Here is a 6,042-nt window from a genome sequence, read left to right on the forward strand (position 1 = left end):
AAGCGGAGACGAAGAGCCAACTCAATGTGCGTAAAATCAGATCCCCATTTACAGATCCAAACAAGAACGCAGACTCCGCCGAAATATTTCAAAATCCAAATGAATAAGACACAAATCTTCCTCGGAAGCGGGATAACTGCTGTCGGCTCTGAGTGAAGATCCTCGCGGACTTTCGCTGCGTAAAAAGCACGGAGCGCTGGCGCTGCTCCACTCGATGCTGTCCGTCCCACTGCACCGCTTTAATCCTAAACTGGTGTCAAGTGCGCATACAATACATGGCTACTTCCTGTTTGTAATTTCCACAATAAAAGCACCATTTTAAACGGGTTGGGATATTAATTGGCTGAAATAGATACTATAATTTAATCTACAAAATGTACCCATTGGGGGGCATACTTTTTGGGCTAAACATCGACATTATGCTTTTATGTTATGTAACGTAACATAAATAATCATATATATGATTATTACAATTTTATTTATTTTACCAAATTAAAAGAGATAATGCAAAAGGAGTGTGTTGCAAAGAGATATAGCCCAGTGACAACACAGCACACTCTGCTGAGGAAGACCATGCGATTTGGTTGAAAGCTCTGGGTAAAACAGCTTAGTGGACCTTTAGTTAAGATTCTACTTGGCCTATTTCTTTGTTTATTAAACTACTGTGTCCGAGCTAAATAACTAACTTCCACAGCTATATAATCTATAGAAAAAAATGTTTTTTTAATGTGATTATTTTCAACCAAATTATTTCTTTAATCTATTGAATATCTTACCCCACCATCAAACCCTAATCATTCTTAATTAACCTAGTCTAAATATAATTTTCAGATTTTCCAGACAGCCGTTGACTTCTATTCATTTCTGTACAGACTGAAAACCAATAGTCAATTAAAACCACTTTTATTTCGAAGCCTTTGTTTCAAGTCGGAGTCGCTAACTTCCGGTTTTACGGGCCCTCTCTGGTTGACTTGACACACACACACACGCACAGACCCTTCTCCCTGCATGCTAATACACCGTTGTGATGTCAGCAAGTCAGCGTCCCAACATTGGCGTAATTAGCAGCGTGAATGACTGGTGTTCTGGGGGGATTTGCATGTGAATTGAACCACTTCCCCGAATCAACTGGCCCGGGACAAGAAGAGCGAAGAGGGAGGGGAGAAGAGGAGCTGCAGGGCGCTGACCTGCATGGGGAAATGGGGAGGTGAGCCCCTGTAAACAAAACAGTGCTGTTTAACATAAGAAGCGGACATTAGCTGGAGAAAGGACAAAAGGCTTACAGACCAATGACAATCCACTGAATCAAAAACAAATGTAAAGTCAATTTAGTAGCAACTTAAAACTTTTTTGCAGTGCACCTATGGGGTCCGTTATTATAGGCTGACCTTTTTGCAAAATATGTATAAACAGAGGACAGATTAGACCATGCTTAGTCTATAATTTACAGCCATCTATGCATTCATTACATATTTATTATGCTATTACAAGTAGAAAATGCTCTAGTCTACTCTAGAAGTCACACAAGGAGCATTTAATAAATAAAGTTTACTTCCTACATTGATATCATCAAAATACAACTAATATATAATCAGCCACAAGGAAATTAGAGCAGGGGACTGATTGATATGACAGTCAGTAAGCTCTGCTATTAGCAACAACATAAATGGCACAACTGTTCCCCAACAGATTGCCACCATCTCAGCTATTTTGGCTCCTTCTTAATCTCCCAAACACTCACAGGAGAATAAGCTCTGTAATGCCATTTCTTTTCTCTTGTCCCAACAATGAGCGGTGTAGGAGTGTTAAACAACGTCACACTGCTGCTCGTTATTTGCATGTTTGTGGACCGCAAAATGTGTCAAGAAAACAGAAAAACAGCCAAAAGTTTTCTGGCAATCAAAGCTGAACAGATTTGTGGAAGATTTCAAAAGGCAACTTGGAGGATGGATGGAATTGGGTAAGAGAGTAATTAAATCAGGATTTGTGTATATTTTTCCCCCTAAAGTGCCCTGCTGCTGCCAGTTGGCCAAACAACCGTTTAAAAATAAATGCAGAAAGGAATATTTAAAAAGCTTGCTTTGAAATAACAAGTGAAAAGCTGCACAAGCACGAATTTAGCTGTTTCTGCTGAAAACAGCCAGCAGCTGTGAACAACTTCCTCAGTTTTTCAGGACAGTGCTGCAGTCTCTTTTCTCCTTTCAGGAACTGTTCCTCTGGTTTATCTTTCTGCCCCTCAGTCGTCTCTCACACGTGGCGGGGCGACTCTTGCTGTGACTTAGTCTCATACATAAGAACATATAATCGCGGCCCCTTTACAAACACAAGAATATCAATTACAGCTCAGGCTGTACTAAAGGCCTATCCACAAGATTTTACGAGGAGCTCTAAGTGACAGTGTCCTCTGCTCGGAGCGACCACAGAATGGGTCAACATGGTTTGGGGCCAGCCATTTACCCCAATAAGCCATTCCCTTTCCCCCAATAAACTGTTCCTCGACCTGCAGTGAGCAGTTTTAAATGCCATGAGAGGACTGAATAAAAGCATAGAGGCCAGCTTGGGGGACATACCACAGATAGCATTGCCTGCACAGACTCCTGGCATGCACAGAGACCCACACTGCTTGGTAATTTTAGACAGTGAGCCAAACAGGTTTACTCCCTTCCTAAGCATGCATAAGCATATTGAGTTTTTTGTCTCTATCAAAGCACAGGATGAGCTATATTGTAAATACATGCTCCCCCGAGGCTGGGAGCCCTATCTTAAGTATGCAAGAAAGTTGTACTGCCTCAAAGGATCTTATCCAACAAGAACATTATTCATATCTTACCAGGGAAGGAACTGATTTATATACTGCATGATGTGGTCAGAAAAACACACCTGATAAATCACTGCCTTTATTTGAAATGTAGCCAACATCCAACATGGCCTCCTCATCTTTATTTCTCATCTGCTTTTTTAGGATCTCCAGTCTCCTCTCCTTTCATGTAGCAAATGCTGATGGCTATCACTCTAGAGTCAACACAAGAGGCAGCTGGGACTCACCCCAACAGCTGATAGCTCAGACATGCTGAGGGGGAGAGAGGGAACTTGCTTCCTCTTCCATATAGCTTTTCTATCCCAGTGCTGCAGAGGGTTTCTTAAGCAAATTTGTAAGTACTCCAAGTATTTACACTTCCCAAAGTCTGATCCCCAACTGGCTACTGAACTGTGTTGCAGCCCCTTAAGTTAAACCAACTGGGCTGAGGCAGCCATGATTTTGAGGGTAGGGTAATATTATCACACCATATCATACATGTCTTCAGCAAAGAGAAGGACGGAAATAGAACGAAATCAAAGATAAATATTAAAGACATTAAAGCTGTATAGATGATTTAGGTTACCAGAACTGCAAGGCAGATTGTTCTTCGGGGTCTTATCCCACAGTATGTGTAACTTTCCGAGACCAACAATTCTGAAAAAATGTGTTTGGAGCAATTGGCCAGGTGTGCAGAGGTGTGAAAGTAAGCAAGATTTGTATTTTTGTCTCAGCTTGATCACGTCTCGCTCGTCATCCCGCCTTATGTGTGGCTGTTTGGAATGGCTATGAACACTTTTGCCTTCAAATGTGGCCTTTGTTCGAGTGGGTTCGTTTCAAGCACAACAGAGCCTAAAAGAAAACCTGGAGCAGAATAGAGTTAATCTTTAATTTCTGGATTCTGTACTAGGACGCCGAACAACAAATCAAGCAGCCGGGGTGTTAAACTCAGTAAATGGCCCATTGGAGAGGTGATACGAAAGACGTTGCCAACCACTGCAGCTAATCCAAGTAAGTTTGTTTGCTTACCTGCTGTTGGATAACGGTCCTACTGCTACATTAAGGGTGTAATGATTCATGTGAACACTTTCCATCCAGTTACAAAAAAGAGGAAGTGGCTGCCAGTTAGTATAAAGGTTCACTGGTTTCCCAACGCATTCAGTGAGAGCAGTGTCATTTTGAAGACACGCTGACCTCCCCTCTATCATGGACTTGCAGTACTTTGGCCCAACTGCTCTGACCAGAAAGCAGATTTAGTGTGACATGAGACAGGGAGAGGGGGGGTTATGGGACCTCCACCCAAAAGCCCCTCTGTATCCATGTTCCCAGCAGATAAGTGGCCATTATTCACCCCGTGTTGAACATTAACTGGATTAATTCTGCGCGGGTTGAAGGGTGAAATTGTATTTGTCCAAAGGGAGGAAAATGGCAAGGAAATGAGGAGTGTTGCCAGCTTGGCTGGAATTCTAATTAGCTTGGGGGTTCGTTAGCACACAAACTCAACTCTTGCTGCAGAGACCTTGCTGGTGCAGAGGCCTGGGTAAGTCATTAAGCCACAGAGGGGAAAGTAGAGGGAGACAGCGAGAAAGAAAAAGAGAGAGAAAGGGGGAAGAAAGAAAGAGTATGGACACTTAGTTTCACGCTCAAAGGCCCAGGGCAGGGAGGTGACCTTGTGGAGTGACTCCTCAAGGGGACTGGAGCTATTTTTTGCCCCTCCTGGCCCACTTACACAAAGCCTCTTCAGCACAGAGGAAAAACACACTGTGAGCCCTCCACCTTCGTCTTTCCATTAGACCGTTCATCTGCACTGTAGACAGCACTCTCCAGGGCGACACAGCTCAATTTCCACCGTGCTGTGCCCAACAACGGCGGTTTGTCAATGAGCTTTTCTCAGCCGTACTGTACATGTGGATTCTGATTCAAAACACAACTAGGTCATGCGCTGGTTTGAAAAAAAAAAAGGAGGAGGGAGCAACAGTTCTAGGAAGTAAAGAAATACTGTAACTGACTCTGTGGGATATGAGGGAAGCAAACAGACAGTGAAAAACATGTTTTGACGTTATTATTCCTGTGTTCGTGCCTTAGAAATATAAAAGACATTTGGGAGATCTAGCTTTATTTCCATCTGTGCTGAAAAGTTATCTCCTTTTAACAATGTTGTGAAGTAATGCACAAAAACCTCTCATTCCTCTCCCAGCAACTCATAAAGCCACAGCTCTGATGCAGTGTGATCTTGTGGCTCAATGAATGAACAAACCACCTCCGAACCTCCCACACTCAGCACCCTGCAGCACATTTCTCTGACTCAACTCTCTCATTCAGCCTCCACTGATGTTCCTCTTCCTCACCTTGTCATCATGACCCAGATGAGTGGTGTGGGTGTTGATACTGATTTGCTGACTCTCCCTCTCTCTCTCCCTCTCTCTCAGTGTGGGTTTTTGTTTCATTCACTACATTGGCTCCATACACTAAACCTCTTCTGACTTGTATTTCTGGTTCTCTCTCTGTAACAAATCACCTTGCAGCCCTTCGTCCGTAGCCACAATCTCTTGCCGACTGACCAGATGTTCCATCATTAATAATAAATATTAGCGTACTCATTAGCTGGACCACAATTGCGGGTTGGCAGCCGTAGTCTTGATATATGATCTTACCACTTATTTTCAGAGGGCTGCATGAAGCAAGCCAACGCAACAGCCTTTATGTGGAGTTTGAGGCTTCGTGCGCACTGTACTTTGTAAAGAAGCCAGGTAAAACCGACATATCCAGTTGGGGTGAGAAAGTGAAACAAAAGAAACACATGTTGAATGTGAATTTGGCTGGTAAGACCCTGGAGCAGGTCTGATGCTTCCAGGAATTTTATATATAGAGAGAACATGCGATAAAAGTAAAAAAAAAAAAGAAACGGTCAAGTATGAGCAGAGGAACATCGGAATAAATAGTGAAATAGAAGGAGAGGAATATGGAGATTGGAATTGCCCTTGTGATCCAAACAGTCTGTATTTGTGAAAAATATTCTATGCCAAGGGGTTGGTTTGAACTCAATGTTCTCCAGAGCTCTCCCATAATGGTTTAAGCTCAAACTTTTAGTTAAATAAACCCCAACACTCAGCTGTGCCACATTTAAATATTTAGTTTTAAGGAGCTTGTGGGTTTAGCAGCGACAGACAGGATCAGTCCATCAAACAGAGTTTGGATTGAGGGCATTCAATCAACTCTGGCACAAACTACAAAAATGTATCAGC

Source organism: Pholis gunnellus (genome assembly GCF_910591455.1).
Source record: "Pholis gunnellus genome assembly, chromosome: 3".
Lineage (NCBI taxonomy): Eukaryota > Metazoa > Chordata > Actinopteri > Perciformes > Pholidae > Pholis > Pholis gunnellus.